We start from the raw sequence: 20,531 nt of genomic DNA on the forward strand, positions 1-20,531 counted from the left end.
GGACCACTTTTGTTAGGAGACTACTTGGAAGCAAAAGGAAGGTTTATATTATGGCTCAGGCCTTGATGACTTACAGTTCAGTCCATGCAAATGCATGTATAGTGCACCTTAATTGTAAAGAAATCAAAATGAATTCTCCAAAATGAAGGTTGGAAGGGGCATGTGGTATATGATAAAGGGATGTAGGAGCTCTGGGGTGCATGGGTGTGGTGATGCACACCTGAGGAGATGTGAGCCTATTCCTCTGAGTCACATAGAGTATGTACGCCAATGTTCCCTTAAACAAATAAATTAGTTTTTGAAGTAGAACTGAAAAGGATCCCTTTTTAAAAAGGTCCCTTTCTTAAAGGGTCAGTCCCAATGTCCCCTCACAGCCAGACCCTGTAGACAGGGAAGTACTATAGTTCAAAGTTCTGCATGAGAGTCAATCTGCCTTGTCTTCAACTCTGTTCTGGAACTTCTTTGCTGTGCAAACCTACTTCACAACTCTCAGAACTGCACCTTGTGTGAGATGAATACATAACTCTAGTCCCTTTTAGTGGTATTAAAATTAGTAACCCAGTAAGTGCATGTGAGCTGCTTCAGCATAGGGCAGGATGACAATAAACATTCAATTAACATTAACTCTTTTTGGATTTTGCTAAAAATGTAAAATTAATTCTTCAGGAGCAAAGAAATTAAATGATCACAAAACCAGGAATTGCCTCCTCCATGAACCACCTTGTGCCATCACTACTTCTAAAGTTTTCCACAACCATGGTGACTAGTTTGGATTTATTCAAGCCACTTTCATTCTTTATTCATAATTTTTAAATTTAGAGATTTGGTTTAATTCCTAACATAAAGGATAAGGAAATCCATGCTCACAAAGTATACCATTTCCCCAAAATCACATAGGAGATTTTTGTCTAGCCCCATCAATTCAGGGATCTTTACTCTCTTCACATCTGCATTTCCCCTATTGACAGGTCTCAACCCAGTTGCCTATTAACAGTCACACTGGACAGGAGACCAGAAAACCCAGGCCCAAGAATATGCTGTCCAAATTATTTGCAAGTGACCTTGAAGCAATCATCATACATCTCTCAGCTTCCCCTTCTCCAGCTATAAAGTGGAGCTAACACTACCCGCATCAAAGGCAGATCAAATGAGAACTCAGATAGTCTGAATCTTCCATAGACTGCAATATTATAGACATCTAAGGTGTTACCTTTATTATTACCAACACAATTACATATTAAGAGCAGTTCGAATTCTGGCAGAGATGGGCTTTTGAAAATCGACCAGAATATAGTCACACTCGGAGCATACTGTTTTCTTGGATACAACTCCAAGTCAGTGAACAAAGTTGCTCCACTAATCTGGGAAGATTCACTTTCTGTTACACAGACAAAAACCCATCGATACATTGTCCAACTAAGTAATTTTTTAATCCTATGAACAAAATGAGGACACTGGATAGAGCAAAGCTATCAGCCCCTCAACAAATGCACAGGCTGTAGAAGCACGAGTCTTTTCCCAGCTTTGTGCCTTCAGCTGATTGCATGTGCCAAGGGCAAGGGCGTCACACTAGAGGGCAGAGGACTGCTCTTCCAGGAGCTGCCCACAGCCTTGGCTCACCAGCAGAACAGAGTGAGGGCAGCAGCCAAATACAGATCCCTCACAGTCCACCCAGAAACTGCTGGATCTGAAGGAAGCAGGCAGCTGTGGCAAGAGGCAGAGATCAAAGCTGGCTGTGCTGCTGGCTTCTCCTCTTCAGAGCAGAGAGCAGCAAGGAGTCAGAGGGCTGGGGGCAAGGGCATGACCTTTTCAAATCACTCCCTTTTCTGCACTGTTGAGACTCAAAAGCTAGAGCATTCATGGGGAACACACACAGGGTGCTGGAAATTCTGCAGGGAGGGGTCACAGAGGCACTATTAAACCAGAAAGTATTAGTTGTTGTGGTGCCCAAGAACAAACTTTGTAGTCCTTTTTTTCTAACTGATATTTTTAATAATCCCTTTACCCACAAGCAACTCGAAGATGATATTAGGTTTTCTGTTGTTCCAGGGGTTGCTAGGCAACGTTTCTAGGCAGCTGGAGATATTTCCATAGTAAGCAAGCCATGTTCTACCACAAAGGCTGTGGTTTGAAAAATACATTTTTCATCTATCAACTCTAAACCAAGTGTTTTAATACCAGGGGCCTTTTATCATAGCTAAATGAGATTCAGCATTTGATAGTAGTAACTATAGAGCACTACAGCAGTGGGCCCTGATAAAATTCTGCTCTGGGAGCACAGGACACCAAAGCATGCATCAATTTTTATAGGTACCATACGTCAAGGCTGGTTAACAAAATAAATCAAAGAAAATGCAGTTAGGTATATTTTTTAATGTGTCTAATAAACAGAAGGGTATTTTTAAAGAGCTTTTAGAGGTTGGTATTTTTGGTCTTGTTTCAAAGTAAAGAGAACATAGATCTTTCCTTGGTTTTCTTTAGTGATATTGAAAAAAAAAAAAATGTGGAGAGTGTGCCTGGGGAGTGGGATGGTGTCTACACTTTTCAATTTAAAATTTTGAGTATTTTAAAGATGAAAAATGATGTAAGAATTATATAAAATAAAATATTAAAAAAATAAAATAAAATCTATGGTGATTCTATAAAAAAATAAAATAAAATTTTGACTATGCCAGAGGTCTTTAAAGTTTTGCTAAGTTTTAATTTTGATTAGAAATTCTTTACTTAGGGGCCTCCCTGGTGGTGCAAGGGGTTAAGCACCGCACTATGAAGCTATCTGCAGCCTCTGCAGCACAAGTTGGATCCCTGGCCAGCCAGGGAGCAACCCACATGACACAGCAGACCTGTCCTGTCTCGCCCGCTGCTTCCCTCAGCAGTGTATTTCAGTCACTCTACCTGTTCTGTTCCCCGTTCTGCCTCTGGTGAATTCTATTACCCCACACACACACCTCTGGCCTGTATCCCAGATCTTGTATGCATAAATAAATCAATCTCTGAAAAAAAAAAAAGAAATTATTTACTTAGATGCTTATGAATATCCTCCGTGTAGAGATGTTTTAAAAAGTTTAACTGTGGACCGTGCCTGTGTTACAGGGCAGGGAGAGGGGTAGCCCAAACCCGCAAACCTGCCTATTTTATGTAGGGCTCTGCCATCCACCGCATCAACACAAAACATATGAGATTTTAATGGGAAGGAACTTTAATAAAACTAGAAAACAATACAGGTAAGGCAAAGAGTCTAGTTTCTAAATGAAGCACCCAAAGTTACCCGTCCCCTCGTGGGTAAAACTCCATCCATATGGGAATGGCCCAGAGCAAGGCCCCAAGGCCTGCCACAAGTCTAAAGCATCTTCCAGTGGGGACCCACAGAAAAAGGGTCACAAACAACCGGACAAGCCCGGAAGGAAAAGAGCAAAATCAACATCAAGATAAAAGCTGCCATTGTCACCTCCCCACGGGTCTCACCCACATCTGTGTCACCCAGTCCACGACCAAAAGACAAGCGCAGTTTCTTCACGTGTCTCTAGGCTCCATGCGCCTCCTCCAGGTCTCCTTCTGGCTCCATCCTGCTTCCTTCCTCAGTCTCTTCTGCAGCTTCTCCTCTTCCTGCTCAGCTCTACCCTCCCTTGGGTGGGGCAGGGAACCTCCCTCTTTCCTGGGGACCACCCTGTTACACCTGGAGATTTTAAAAAATTACATGAGTTGCATCTTTAATGATAAACATATCAATCAATAGTGGATGAAATTATTTTTTATCTGACTCTTTGTGTGTGTGTGTGTGTGTGTGTGTGTGTGTCTGTGTGACCCTTGCAGGTGGCCAGGGAACGAACCGGTGCTGCAGAGGCTGCGGGCAGCTTCCCAACCCAGAGCTCAACCGCTGTGCCACCAGGGGAGGCCCTGACTCTTGGTCAGATGTAAAACCATTTCTTTAGAGTCATGCAGCTATTTCTAAGGAAGAGGCCTCTTCCCTCTGAAGGGTGTACAATGCGAAACTTCTAAAGCCAAATTTTGAAAGTTACATACCCTGGGCTCCAAGTACTTTTGCAGAATTGCCATCCACACAAGAACTCTTCCAGAGTCTTCTTAAACACTAATTCACATATTCTCTTTCACCAACAAAACATGCGAGACAGTCATACTGGTTACTTGTTCCTCCAGTGCTAAAAATACCAATTAATGTTACCATATGAAAACCAAATTCTTTTTGGACTCATTTCCCACATGTGCTCTCATTTATGTAGTTTCAGAATGTGAGTCAATCATCTCCAAAAATATATGTTAAACTTTTTATAAATTTTTGATTGGGCCTTACACAGGTGTGCACGTGCACTCACGAGAGGGGGAGGGGGTAAGGTGGAAGAGGAGGAGGAGAGAAGGGAAGGAAAGGGGGAGGGTGGAGAGAGGGAAAATGCAATTTTACATTCAGACGCTATCTGTTTTGAATCTTTCTTGCAGCAGTAGGTATGTTCCAAAACAAAGGGGTCTGAGCTGAGAAATTTATTGCCAGAAGCAGGCAAAGTGGTATATTTGTACTCAAAGAGTAAGCATCTTCTGTAATAGACAAATTTTAAAATCAGACATCTGCAGAATTAAAGTTATTTTGGTATTTGTGTCCTTACCCAATGTTATCATTGGGTAACATTTCCCCGCCCCCTCCCATAGTGTGACTCTGGTTCATAGTTGTTTGTTGATTTTGATTTTTTCTTTCTTATAGTTATTCTTTTTCCTGGTCCCTTATTTAGGTTTTCTAGATTCCTGCTATGAGTGAGACCATGCATTCATGCAGTCATTTAACAAATCTTGAAACCCTGCTTTTTGCCAGGAGCGCTGTGTCTAGGATACCCTGAAAGGAATGTTTGCCCTGAGAGCTTGGGGTAGGGGTGGGAGCACACAAACACGTAAGCAGGTAAATACAGCAGCATGCTAAGTGCTGAGTGGAAGTAAATGGTCTCCAGTCAGAAATCTATAGAATCCACAGAGTTAACCAAGAGAAGGTCTGGGAAAGGGGGGGAAGGGTACAGGAGTGTGTCAGGCAGAAGCCATAGTACCTATGAAAGAAGCACAGAATGGCTGGAGCACAAAGATGGACAGAAAACAGAGAGACCTGGGAATCCAGGGCTCAGGCTAGGAATGCCAGGTGCGCTATTAAAATATCCTGGTAAATGCATACATTGTGCAAAAATGATGTTAAAAAAATATAAAATTAAAAAATAGTTTACACATACAAGTTATATATAAATATAAACCTTAAAAGCCAAATAAGTAAATAAATACCTAAATAAAAAATCTGTTTGGAAGCTTGAAAAAACAAAAAGGTCCTGGTATCAGTCTATACCTTAATAGAGAATAGTTAGAGTTCCAAGTTGAGGTGTGACACAATCAAATTTACAGCCTGAAGGTCAATGCATTAGTTTGCTGAGGCTGACATAACAGAGTACCAATGTTAGGGGGAAAAGGATGTCCTAAAGCTAATTCCATACAGGCTTTGTGGCCACTCCAGGCCAAAGCCAAAGACACTGGGAACTCCAAATCCCATCACCACCAAAGGGAAGGTGGCTGGGACCTGAGGGTGGGGTTAAGCAGCCAAGTGAGTATAAAGACAGACACGTGGGCTTTGGGGGGCCCCCCATTTTGGCTCTCCACCAGCTAGCAGCGTCTGGCCAGCTCTGAGAGTGACTTTGGGTTTCCAGGCCGGCGGATCGGGTAGGACGCATTAAAGACTTTATTTCCCTATTTTCTCCCTGAGTTGTACATTTTCCTTATTTCCTTTTCCCTTGTAAATAAACCTTTCATTAACCTTTTGTGTGTGTCTGTAGTGGAGTATTAATAAGTCCCTTTTAAGCGTGTGGGTGAGGACCCACAGCCAGAAACCCGTTCAATATCGGGGCTGTCCTATAACACCAAGACTTTGGCCTAATACCAGAAATTTATTTTCTCATAGTTCTGTAGGCTAGAAGTCTAAGAAGGTGTCAGCAAAGACAATTTCCTCTGAGGATCTCTGTTTAATTTATACAGTACCACATTCTCGCTGGGCCTCCACATGGTCTTCCTTCTGCATTTGTCTATGTCCTAATCTCCTCCTCTTCTAAGAATGCCAGACAGATTGGATTAAAGTCCACTCATTTTAATCACCTCTTTAAAGACCCTATTTCCAAAGACAGTCACAGTCTACAGTACTGGGGACCAGGGTTTCAATACGCATTTTCATGAAACACAATTCTCCCCATAATAATCACTTTTCTACAATTAAAGATCAAGAAAGCCCTGGAGAAGATAAGGTTGATGGAAGAAAAATGACAGAAACCTAGGTATGTATTTCCAGGAGGAGGGGGGAGTTAGCAGCACCAAATGTTCCCAAGATGGTAAGGACTGAAATTGTCCCTTGTAATTAGGGGCACAGGTGCCAGACAACTTTGACAAGTGCTGTTTAAGAAATAGTGGGTGCCAAAGTTGAGTCACATGGTTTATTGACCATCCGAGAATGCAAAGGTGCAGGAAATCCCTTAAGAAGTTTATCTGTGAAAAGCAGGAGAGAGCTTAAGGTAAGGAAAGGCAGATAGAGGCAAGAGAACACTTATTTTGTCAACAAATAATTATTCAATTCCCACTGTGTACAAGTGACTAAGGAAGTACATTAGACTAATCTTTACCATCAGCAAAATCAACATTTCAAGCTAATGGAAAAATTATAATTATTTCTTTAAGAAATCATTTATATGCAAAGTCAGTACACCAAAATTATATCAATTGCTGAGTTTGGAGGTTTGATTTAAAAGTAATATTTTTTGACTGGTGAAAAACAACCGTAAGGTGAATGATAGCATGCATTTCTGTGGTATAAATGGGAGAGACTAAGCAAGTCTTCAGAACCGTGTTAAAATAGCTTAGCTAAAACAGGGAAGTTGAGGGAAGAAAGGGAAATTCAGATAGATAGTTCACCAAGAAAGGAAGAGTAGACAGGATGCTTTATTTCTAAGAACTTCTCCTATAGTATTAATAATAATAAAAACTATCACTTAGGAGTGCTTATTGTGTATTAAGCAATGTTCTAAGTGCTTTACGTGATCTCCTATAATCCTCAAAAGAAAAAAACCTCCACGATTAACTACTACCATTTTCTTTAGTTTACAAATAAAAAAGCTGAAATTTAATGAAGTTAAGTAATTCAACTAAGGTCCAAGAGTCAGTGAAAGAAACTATACCCCAAATGCATCCTTTCTCATGCTGCTAAAATCTATGCCACAAACTTTTTTCAAACAATGTATTTGCATATGAAAAAGGGATATGCTGAAAGAAGGTATTTTTTTTTAACTTAGGAAGAAAACAACAGAAGAAAAATGTTTCAAGATTCTCTTAGACCCTTGTCAACTGCATTGCAGAATACACTTGGTTCAATTCTCTCCTGAATCAAAGAATCCTAGAAGCTTCGTATTGTAAGTTCATCTTGCCTGCCAATCTCATAAACTATACATTTCTCAAGAGTAGATATGTGCTCTACACCCTTGTTGTCTCCACAAAACCTACTTCAGTGATTTCACTATAAGAGTCTAATAATAAATGTTTGCTTGTTGAATTACTGAATGTTAAACAAACAAAATGTTGAAACAAAGAACAAAACAGGACTATAAGGTACAGGAACTTTTTTGACAAGCACGTTCACTTTCTGAGACAGCATTTCCACTCCGAAGTGCTCTTGGGTTTTGGCAACACGGGACTCCATTTCCTGGCATTGTTTCACTGGTCCTGGGAGGGAAGGGTGGTTCTTTTCTCCTCCACCCTTCCTTAGCAATGATAAAAGGAGGCTATTTCTATCACTTTGGGAAACTGAACAGAGATACTTTACTTCCAAATACTGACATATTCAGACAGCACCAACAATCAATTGCACATCTGCTTTGCTGCTAAGATCACTAATAGAATGCAGTGGACTCAGACAATTAGCAGTCAAGGGTCTTGCATTACTATTAACAACAAATTGTAACTGCTTAATCCCACAAGCATTTCTTTAAACAGATGTTAGAGGGAAGTTATTGTAACCCTTCATGCACCAAACTGGACTGTTCCTACTTTAATAAATCCCTAACTTAATTTAATTCTACTTGGTTTACTATTTTTAGTAATAGTAATTTTAGTGGGAAAATTAACTTCTTTTGCCTCAAGTTCATCAACTCTAAAAAGAGGATGATAAAAAGAATTAAAAATGATAATATAAATATGAAACTTTGATAGGTTAAAGGAGAATATAAGTGACTTTCTAAACATAGGGGTCATCTAATTTTTGAGGTAAAATTCACATAACATAAATCCACTATTTTAATCATGTTAAAATGTTAACATGTTAATCATGTTAAAATTCAGTAGCTTCCAGTTTATGTACCACATTGTGTGACCATCACACAATTTCAAAACATTTTCATCACCCCCCCCCAAAGAAATCCTACACCCATTAAACAATTAGGGTGATACTCTCCACCCTTCCCTAACTCTGCCCCCACATTTTTTCCCCTTTGCCCTATTCTGGACATTTTGTATAAATGAAACAAATTAATATGGAACTAAGTTTATGAAACAGAAGAATGAGCATTATCTAAACTTCTGCAAATAAATGCACGAAGAATTAAAAATAATAAAAAGAGGTTGCCTCTGGGGATATAGGGGAGAACCTGAAGTACAGAAAGAAACTATACCCCAAATGCATTCTTGCTTATGCTGTTAAAAATTATGCCACAAACTTTAAAAATATATATATATATTTGTATATGAAAAAGGGATATGCTGAAGGAAGGTATTTTTTTTAACCTGGGAAGAAAACAAAAGAAGAATAATGTTTCAGGATTCTCTTAGCCCCTGTCAACTGCATTGCAGAATACACTTAGTTCAATTCTATCCTGAATCAAAGAATCCTAGAAGCTTCGTATTGTAATTTCTTTACTATTCAATATATATTTCAATTTTTTTTAAATTTAAGGTTTTCTTAAAATATAACATTAGTATTCATCTCAACAGGGTATTGACAATTAAATGAGATGCTTGTAAAATATTTGGCCCAGGATCAGGGACACAGTAGGTATTTGATAAATGTTCATTACCAGTATTATTACTAGTAGTAATTATCCATATATGATGAATTACATGTTTGTGTCCCTCCAAATTCATATTTTGAATGTCTAACCCCCAGTGAGATGGTATTAGCAGGTGGGGTCTTTGGGAGGTCAAGAAGGGAGAGTCCTCCTAATGGGGTTAGTGATCTTAGAAGAAAAAACATGGGTGTCCTTGCTCCCTCTCTGTTTTCCATCTGATGAGGATACAAGAAGAAGATAATCACCTGTAAACCAGAAAGCAGGACCTCATAAGGTACTGGATCTGCCAGCACACTGATTACAGGCTCCTAGCCTCTAGAACTTTGAGAAATATAGTGCTATTATTGTTCAAGCCCAGTGTATGGTAAATGCCATAAATATAGTAGCCAACCTTACTAATACACTAGGTTATTAGTGTTATATAGCCATGGAATCAGAGCCATTGGGGGACAGATGCCAATGTACTTTGAGATGAACAATGCAAATATGTTTACGTAATATCAAAACAGTTCTTTAAATACAACCCTCAGATGCCTTCCATTTTTATATGTCTAGAAAATTTCTGAATGAAAAGATAAAAGACGTTCAAATAATACTGAGAGCTGTAACTGAGTTTTGTTATTTACATATTCTGGTGTCTACCAAGTTATTATTGGACAAAGAGAAGAGGACCAAATCAAGGTCATTAACTAGGATTCCTCCTATCTCATTTTGACAAAGAACCATAGACAGTCTATAAACACACTTGATTTGCAAACATGCTTTATGAATGTCACCTACTCGCTGCTGAGCATCAAAGTGACAGATGAGGACAATCACACTGAGATGAGGTTAAGAGCTATCACTAAAACAGTAATCTCAACCCAAATGCATACTATGAATTTCAGGTGAGTTGAAGACACTTAGAACTAGAATGGATTCTGACAGCCAACACCCTCAGTTCTTAAATCCCTTCTACAACAAAACTGTCAAGTTACCTGCCTAGAAAGTTAAGAAGTTACTGAGGAGTAGGCTGCAAACAGCAAGAATAACAAGCAGGAAAACTTTCAAGATCTCCTGAATGACAGGTTTCTTCCAGGAGACAGCTGCAGGACTTCAAGAGTTTTGTAAATTTAGACACAGCATCAGGAAGAGTAGCAACAACTGAGAGAATGTAACCTAGTTTTAAATTCCAGCTCCAGATCTACAGTCAAATTCCAATGGTCAGTCTTACAACCATAAGAGCCTTTTTCTGACCCTTTGATTTCTCGAGATTCCATAAACTGTAAGACTGACCCTTGAAAGCAGACCATAAGTCTGAGATACTCAGGAAGGGTGGGGAAGGAGGAGAGGGAGGGAGAAATAGAGAAGGAATGGTGAGGAGAGGAGAGCATGCTGGGGTGTAGTGGGGACTTGGACACTTTGGTAGTGGGAGAACTATGGTGACTACACCTTAGGAGAGAAATCCTATATTGTGAAAAAATAAAAAGTATGTTTAAAAAATAAAAATAATTTAAAAATAAAAATAAAATATAATATTATTTTCCATGAAATAAGGAAATAAATTCCAGCTCCACTCTTTAACTTAGCTGGGTGACCTAAACTCTCTAAACTCTATTTTCTTTATCTATTAGATGAGGTTATTGAGAGTCTAATGTCATAGTGTTTTGTGAGGATTAACAGGAATATGCTAATACTCCTTGTAAAACATTTAGTCCCATACCTGTCAAATAGGAAGTGTCCATTAAATGCTAGCTATTGTTATTATGTTTAATAGTAGAAATGACCCTGATCAAAAACAAACGTTCATTGAATATATGAGTCTTGAGCATAAACTGAACTCTTCATGTCACAATTGCAGATTTTTACTCTGTCAAATAGTTCTACCTTCGTACAAGTGAAACCATTGAGATTAACAGAAAGCTAGAAGTGACATATGGCTTCTTGAGTTCAAGAGAGTGTTCAGTGTTCCCAGATGAGCTGAAATGGAAATCTACCCTGTCTCCTCCCAGGATTCCCAATTCCCACAGGACCTCTGCAGACTGACAGTTACAGTAAAGAATTTTTTTTAAATCATCTACTTATCTGGGAAGAAGATGCATGTAAGAGACTAATAAGGCAGCCTACATGACTTGGGAAATGTAAATCAAAGCTGGTATGTTTGTTTATGGCATTTGGAAACAGTGGTTTCAGTTGCTCTGGAGAAACACTTACTTTTAACCTACTTTTCCCACTCCAGATCTGCCCCTGCACATAAATCTATACAGTCTTATAAAATCTCAAGTCTGAAAAGGATCTTAGAAAATTTCTGGTTGAGTTTCTTTATATTATAGATGAGGGGGCTGAGGCATGAAGCAATGAACCAGGTTGTCCATTTCATTTATTAGAAAGGAGGAAAGTGAAGCACATGAAGAATAATTTTAAACAAGGTACGGAAAGACTGTTTTACTAGTTATTAATATCTACTATCACTGACTCTTATTAGTGCTCTAACTACAAGATAAAACCTAATTCCTAACTATCAAGAGCAATTTAAAGACAAACTATACTGAAATGATGGCCACTTTGTTGACCATTAGTGACCAGATGTTAATTAAACATGTCCCTCAGGCTAATGCAGAGTTCATAATTCAAAACCTTTGGCAAAAGACCAATTAACATGCTAACACACCTTCTTACATTTTTAGCTGCTTTTCAATTAGTTACTATCTATAAACTGAGCCACTGAAAGGCAGTTTTTCTAAGTGATTAGCACCCTGGAAATCATAGGCTGATTGCTGATTAACATGCTTTGGTTTTGGCAATTAGCATTTTTCATTTTAGCAAATGGGTTCAGTTGGTAGCTTTGGGTCATGGAAACTCAAGCTTACTCAATGGCCATCACTATTTTGAGAAAATGTAATTATGACATAGAGATATGAGAACGTTATTCACTTGACAAAACATTTGTATCAGTTCTGAAATACTTTCTGGGGACAACTGCAGAGATTTGAATATAAATGTATATTGGTGATATTACTGAATTACTTTTGATTATTTTAGTTGTAACAATGGCATTATGTATGTAGGACAGATACTGAAGCATTTAGGTATTATGTCTGCAAATTAGAAATAACAATTTTGGCAAAATGTTGAAAATATTTTTACCATTATTAACAAAGATCAATACTACAAATATTCATTTCCAGAAAAAACTATATGTCTATAGTTTCAAAACACCATCTATAAGTGTACTAATATATATAATAAACAGTATTTGAATTAATTGCATTCCTTTCATTTGTAAATATTTTCTCTTTCCCCACATTGTTAAGAATTGGGGTTTAAAATTTAAAAAATTTTAAATTCCAAACATGTTTTAATGACTTCTATATCTTGGTAAAAATTATCTGTTGTACTGTAGAGATATTCAAAAGTGACTAAAACTATTTAAGATATTTAAGAGTCCCCATAATCAATATTCATATACTTGGTCATGTGCCCCACTTTTCAGCTGCCTCAGAAATCCCACTGATACAGATATAAATGCTTTTAAGATATCTACCCACTATCCAGCTTAGCCACTCATATCACCTCTTACGTTTTTCCTTCAGATCACCTTCATTTTATTTGTTGTTAGTCACTCAAAATCAGACAACATTCTTGAAAATGTATTTTCATATATCCATAAACATAGTTAACTTTATAGTCTAATCTAAATTTCATTTTAAAATCATAATTAACTGGTTTCAACATAGTAGTTCAACTAATAGTAGCAGTGAATCTGCCGTGGAAAATTTAATGTAGATCATCAGTCAACCATGCAAATAAATTAAATCCCACAAATCCATAAAAACCCTAAGGAGTTACTATCAAATTTGTCAAGTTTTTGTATATTTTTTCTGATGATGTTAAAGATGTAATCTTAAGCTAAAGACAACCACTGAATAATGATTAGAGTAGTAAACATTCATTGAGACACCAGAACAGCATGGCTGACATTTACACGCACAGTATAAATCCTGCTAATGTCTTGCTCTTGATAAGACAAGCACGAAGCTACATCAGCATGAAACAATGTTGGAGCTGTTTGGGAAACAGTCCATTTTTCATTTAATAGCAAATAAGCAGACTTCTTGGAGGAATAAATGTCAATAAATAAAATGTAAAATGTCACATTATATATTCACACACATATTTGATGACACTTTTTTCATTTATGCTTTCATGAAGAAAAATAAATTTCCAGTTTATAGGAAAAGATTGAGAGATACATTGTCCAATAATAAAGTATTAAATTTAACAATAATATATTTATAATTGCCTCCATAAAATCAGAAATGTAAATGTTTATCAAGGTTCAACTCCAAAACCTTCACTGTAACAAAAATGTTGATGTAAGTAATGTTGAAATCTGTAACACACACACACATACACTATTTGAACTTGACTAACATCTTCAGCTCATTTTAAATAGCATTGATGTGCCCAGAACCTTCCCCCAAATAGACTGGTTGACAGGGGAAGCAAAAATCTAGAATTCTAACACTATCATTGCAACACGTTAACTAAGTGAATACTAAAAAAGAAAAGTGGGCCCTTCCTTGTGGCGCAGGCGGTTTAGCACAGCACTGTGAAGCAGTCTGCAGCCTCTGCAGCACGTGTTCAATCCCGGCTGGCTATCGACAATCCCACATGACGCAGCAAACCTCTCCTGTCTCACCCACTGCTCTCCTCAGCAGTTTATTTCAGTCAGTCTGCCTGTTCTGTCCCCATTCTGTCTCTGGTAAATCCTCTCACTCTCCGGCACATCTGGCCTGTTCCCCGGTTCTTGTATACATGAATAAATAAATCTTTAAAGAAAAAAAGAAAAGTGTGGGAAGGTCCAAATTCAAATCATATCTGACCTAATAAAATAATGTTTGACTCAAATAAGAAAAATGTGATACATCTTTTTTCCTTTGACATTCATGCAAATCTACTTTTCTGAGAAAATTAAGACTTCTTTTAGCATAGGAAATGAGCGAGAAGGGATCAGGGTATTCAGGATGGAGAGAGAACTATATGGAAAAAAAACTAGAAATGGAGTACAAAAACTGGTGGAATCATGAAAATTTTGACTCAGTGGTTTTTGACATTTAACCCCCTTTTTTTTCCACAAAATGATTGCAAAGATTCATTTGTTGGATAGGATTTGTAACTCCTGATTTTTTGTAGATAGTTTCTTTTCCTTCTCCTTGCAGACCTTCTTTAAAATAAAAGCAACCTTCAAGTTTAAGATAAAATTTGTCATATTAAATACTAATTTATTAGATGGTTATAAAATTGCAGTACCATCAACCCTAGCAATAATGAATCCCATGGTCTCTTGATTTCATAAGGAACCAGACATATCAGAAAAAAATGAAGAAACATAATCAAATGTCATTGTTAATGATATTCAATTATTCCACCTGTGACCTGAGCTATTATAGCTATCACCTTATAATTGCAACTCATCCTTTGGGAAAGCCAACTTCAAACATTATCATAGCTTAAAGGTCACTTGGAAAGTAAGCAATTATAACAAAATTTTATGATAGTTATGGAAATGAATTCATCTTTTATACCTGGTCCCAGATGATATTCATTCTTTAAAGAATAAATCCTAGGATAGGAGTTAAATATACTGTATTAAGAGTGAGCTTTCTATCCCTCACACATTTTTCAAAAAAAAATTAAGAGCAAATTTTCCTTACTTAATTCTCTTTCCAAGCAACATTTTTTCTTCCCAAAACAGCAGCTGCCGTGTCACGGGACCCACTATGTATTTGTAGAAATGAAGTCAGCTTCCTTCTCCACTTCTTGCTCCACCAGCCATCACATCCTGTCCCCATGGACTTAGTGTTTTTGTGCGCTCAGCCCTTCTGTTCACCTCTAATAATAAGGGAGGAGAAAGAGCAGTGAGTAGAAAACAGTCCCTGTTCTTTGTCCACCTCAACAAAAGAAATTCGCTGGTCTTTTTGTATTAGCCTAAATCCAAGCTGGAAATTTAAAAAGAAACAAAGCTTTAAAATAAACTCTACTATTTAATCATCTGTAGATCCATGTAAAAACTACCATTTGTTAAGAGCATTCTCTGTGCCAAGTACTGGGTTAGGCACTTCACACATATTTCATTAGGTCATCTGCTTCTTTCTTTCTCTTGGTTTGATTTTCACATACAAAAAAAAAAAATAATAATTCCCTTAAAGCGGACTTACACTGAAGAATTGATAAGAGAAATATTAGGCTATAGTCCAATATTAAATATTAGGCACTAAGAATTCAAATGGGAGAAGCAGTAGAAATAATAGGAGCCAGACTCCCTGAGCTTTCTCTGGGTCCCAGATTAAGGCACAGAATAAAAAGAATAATAACTCTTGCCATGGTGATAAAGCTAAAGTCTAAAACAAATTGCCAGTCAGAGGAGGGAAAGCAACTGGTTTGGCAGTAACAGATGGTGGGCTATGAAACCCACATAACAGAGGAGAGTAAACTAAAGTAGCTCTTGAATTTAACACTTATCATCCATTACTATAGAGAAATATTTATTTCATAAGGCTTAAAGACAAAGGAATTAAAAAAGTAAAGAACAATGATGAGGATAAAAGCAAAAAAGAAGAGGTGAGATGAAAAAAGGAAGTGGGAGCACATAGGAGGGGTCAGATTTGCTCTGAGTCCACCAAGCTATGACCAGCTGAAGTTTTTATCTGCTTCTTCCAACTAGCTTAATTGTTTTTCCCAACAGATCAACTGAATTTAGCAATTGTTTTATTACATGGATAATGAAAAAAATGACTGTTAGATGAGATCAGAATTTGTTACCTCTGTTTTTAGAAAAGAAGCACTGGCACTGCTTTTTCTTGGTTTATTTTCTTTAAGAAAGTGTAAAGCTAATTATAGCAACTGGATACAGCTAAAAATCAGAATATTGATGAAAAAGTATGTATACCCTTTATGCATTCAAAATATAGGCAAACAATTCTATGTTGCTTATAAATTCATGTAAGTGTATATAAAAGTGTTCCGATACACTGGAGTCATACTGTTGCCTTCAAACATTAACTCGCTTATTAGACTATGTTTGTGTAGCAAATAATTATTCAAGTTTAGCAGTCAATACATTGCTGGAACTGGGGCTTGGAGAAAGAGGTAATTTATCATTCAAGTTGGTCCTCACACAATATTTACAGAGTTTATCAATAGATAAGCACTTTTCCTTTGTATGTTTTCTTATAAATATGTTTCACTAATATCTCTTCCTTTTTTTCCCATTTCATGTTCTTATTTTACCCCCGTCTATGAATAATCATAGAATTAGGTTCATCATAGGGCCTCCCCAGTGGCACAGCGGTTGAGCGCTGGGTTGCAAAGCTGCCCGCAGCCTCTGCAACTCCGGTTCAATCCCCCGCCACCAGGCGAGGGTCCCACATGGCGCGCAGACCTCTCCTGTGGCCTGCTGCTTCCCTCAGCAGTGTACTTTGTCAGTCTGCCTGTTCTGCTCTCCGCTATGGCTCTGGTGAATTCTCTCACCCTCCCTACTTCTGACTGTACCCCAGTGCTTGTATAAATAAATAAATCTTTTAAAAAAGAAGAAAAGAAAAGAAAATGGTGTTAGCATAAATTCTTTATTAAAATAAGAATTAGTTTCATCATAGGATTAGGGAAAAATAAGCTGAGCTTTCAGGAAAAATGGTCTCTTTTTTTTAATCTCCCTTCTCACAGTTTAGCTAAGTCAGACAGACAGATATTACACCATGTCAGGTGATATTAATTTTGCAATGAGTATCAGGTAACATTAACAGATGTTAGTTTATATACCACTTACCTATTTCTAATATCTATAACTAAAGTTCTTAATGTAAGCCTAATTAAAAGTCTCTTTATCAAACAGTTGTTGCATCAAATTTTACCTGATTATAAAATATCTGCAGCACATTCTTAGGCACAAATAGCAGTGAGGACATAGTGTTTGATACCCTTGATTGACCAGACTCTGACTAAACAAAAAAAAAGAAAGCAGTCCTTTTGACATTTGTCAAAAGTAGAGTTTTGTGTCTTAATATATTGGAATAAGGGTGAATTTCCAATTTCACTGGATAAATTAATCAAAACATGCAGATTCACCTGAGTGGTTACACATAGCCTGAATTCAGCACCCATTCTGTGATGGAGCAAAAGGCTGTGAATTTTTTAAACTGCTCTGCCATAGTGTCCTCACACGTCTCAGAGCACCTCTCATTGTCATCAGGATCCATCAAAGAAAGTACAGTGACTCCATAAATGAGAATAGCCATTAATGTGAACTATTTCAGAGAACAATGCCTTGAAAAAAGAACCTTGAATTATACACAGCCTCACACTCAGTTCTACCCCTGGACCACAAGGGAAGATGGATATTCCTTGGTCAGACGAACAGTTTATGAGGTTTGGCACTATATAAAGAGACATCTTCGGGGTCTTGTATATGTGCATTGTAAAACCTTGAGATATTTTATGCTACAACATACATATTTAATGTGATAATAAAAAAGCTTATTTGTTCCCAAGTCTCCTTTACCCTTGCTTCTATAACCCAACAACTTCACGCTATTGGCTACATTTTCAAAACTTCCATTATTCACAGCTGCAAAGAGAACATGGCCAACTTCCACAGATATATAAATCAGATTTGAGCAGCAAATGACACATTCAGGATGAGTAATATATCCATGTGGAAGCACAAGTGGCTCATTGAAGAAACTTTGTATTTTTAAGGCCCCATGGATTACTTTGGTTGCAAAATTGTTTCTATGACAAACATTATCTTTATTCTTTTTTGCTTCCAAAAATAGTTAAACTACAAATCAAAAATTACTTTGTACACTAACCACAACATAGGAACTTGAACTTTATTAATAAAAGATATAAATAGTACTAAGCTACTAAAGCAAATTCATAAAATGTTTAAAAATCAGATCTTCACGTGAAAATTCACTTAAATGACAACAAATGGCAATTTATTGCACAGTAGGCTACTTAATGACTTGCAAGTTCATCTTCATATCTGTTACTTGCAGCAGAGTTAGTAGTCAGCAGAAACTACTGCTATAAATAATATTGGAGGATTAGTGAAGGAAGTTCTAAAGAAACGAGAGCCACTGATGAATTTTCTGGACCTGAAGATTGAAATGTAAGTACTGAATTGAATATTAAGCAACACATTGACAGTAAAAAAAAAAAAAAAAAAAAACCTCACCCAAATGAATCTGTGCTTAATATTATCCCAAAGGTAGTCCAAAGTGTTATCTAAAAATAAGTTTCCCTAAGTTGCCATGTTATGTGAATCACTTAAGATATATTACATAATCAGAAAAGATAAGGGAGTCTGTGTTGTTTGCACTTTGGGGAAAAATGCTTCAAATATGGTTAGAGTAATTGGCTTAATCAAAACATTTATCCACTTTAGTCATCGGCCACCTCCATAACCCAAAAGATATGAGGATTTCAATCTAATTTGATAATTACTAGTCTAATCCACACAGCAAATCAAAATTTATAACTCAAACCCTTAGGCTAATTTTTACTATATTAATCATATAAAGATAGCAAATACAGTTCTAATTCATAAACTATGGAAAGCACAATTTTATTCTGCTATGTGTTCTTAATATAGTTCTTTTATTTACGAAAACAAATAAATTAACTTTTATTAATGTTCAGTTCACTTTCTAGAGAAAATTCTATCTAATTGGATGTCACAATTTTGCTGGAATTTATTCAGGTGAAATGTTACAAATTAATCTCACTTTTGCCATTTAATAGACAGGCATTAAATGATGTTACCAGAGTACAAGAACTTTTAAATTGAAAGAAAGAAATTAGTTATACTAATTACCCATTCGTGATAAACTTCAGGGGTTACTATCTTTTGTGGCCTGACATGATTGTTCACTGCAGGATGACAGGAATGGCTGCTTGCTTTAAAAATATCCTTTACTTGAAGCTCACCATCACTTCATTCCACTTACTGATGATTTCTATTTAACTGTATTTTTGTTTGTTTTACATTATAATCTGATAGCCAAAAGGCATTATAGGAAGTAACTTCTGTGATTTTTTTCTCTTGTATCTTCTTTTTAATTGCAGTTGCTTAAGCAAGACTCCCAATGAAAGAAAAGGAAATTAATTTTGTTGTTCATAGGAAAATTCAACAGAAGAACAAGTTTTCACACATTTTGTAGGGCAGGGTGTATGGGAGAGACACAGGTCTCCTCAACTCATTAGTCATTTTCTTACCCTCACTCGTGAGCAAGCACTGTGGACAAGTCCAATGAATCACAGATATTTGTTTTGAAGGTTCTGATATAAGGTGACATTATTCCAAATGCCTTATAAATGCTTCTTGAGAAAGCAACAGTCCTAAAAAGACAATGCAGAGATAATGGAAAAATACATTCTCTGTGAATTTCTTTTATAGATTCCGATCATGTACATATGTGCATAGTATATAGTTATTCAAGATTATTGTTTTGTGAATATGGAGGTGAGAATCATGCCCAATAAACTTAGGTACTTTGCTGCTGTTACAATGGTTTTTAAAATATGTATTTCAACACTTTAGGACTTCAGAAAAAATTCCACTCTGCTAGATGTCCTGCTAGGTATTCATTCACTGACTCCACATGCAATTATTAAGTATATTTTCGGTATGGAAAGAGATAAGAATTTAATATGGAAAAGAATATGCAAGAAATTATCACAGCAATGTGATAAAGTCCACGTTAATTCTATGGGACTGCAGAAAAATAAGTCTTTAAATTTCAAGGAAGTGTTACATTTAAGCTGGTCTTTAAAGATAAGTAAAAGTTGCCAGGAAAGAAAAGAAGAGGGGAGTGCAAGGGATAGAGGAGAAAAAGAACATTTCACACAGGGAAAAAAATATTCTGAAGGTACAGCAACAAGAAGAAAATATGTCACCAACTTCCTGGAAGAAGTTTGTTGATTGGGTTGACTGGAGCAAAAGGGAAGAGCACATTTTCACTATACTGATAACTTTTAGTGAAGAGAGCAGATTGGCCATCTCTCCCTGATTCTTTATTTTAAAATAACGTGGGAACTACTGCTGAGAAGAAATAATTTAAGAAAATTTCCTAGAAATGGAGAAAGAACTGAGACTGTAGATCAAAAAGAGCACACCTCATTCCAGGAAATTTTGAAACAAAGCACTTAACTTTTAACCTAGTCTGATTAAGCTTTGAACTTCCAATGCAAAATCTTCAGAATTCATCAAATAATAAAGGATGTGGATCATCTTCACAGGGAAAAAAATGCCAGATTGTTGCTGGAATATTAAGTGACAGAAGATAAGAAGCACCATGTATAATTTCAATAAGAAAGTATAACCCCAACATGTAACACAAATAATACAGTAATCATGAGCACTTCCTTAAAAATTTGCCTGTGAAATTCAACTAATTAGGAGATGGATAG

Source organism: Talpa europaea (assembly GCF_964194135.1).
Source record: "Talpa europaea genome assembly, chromosome: 8".
Taxonomy (NCBI): Eukaryota; Metazoa; Chordata; class Mammalia; order Eulipotyphla; family Talpidae; genus Talpa; species Talpa europaea.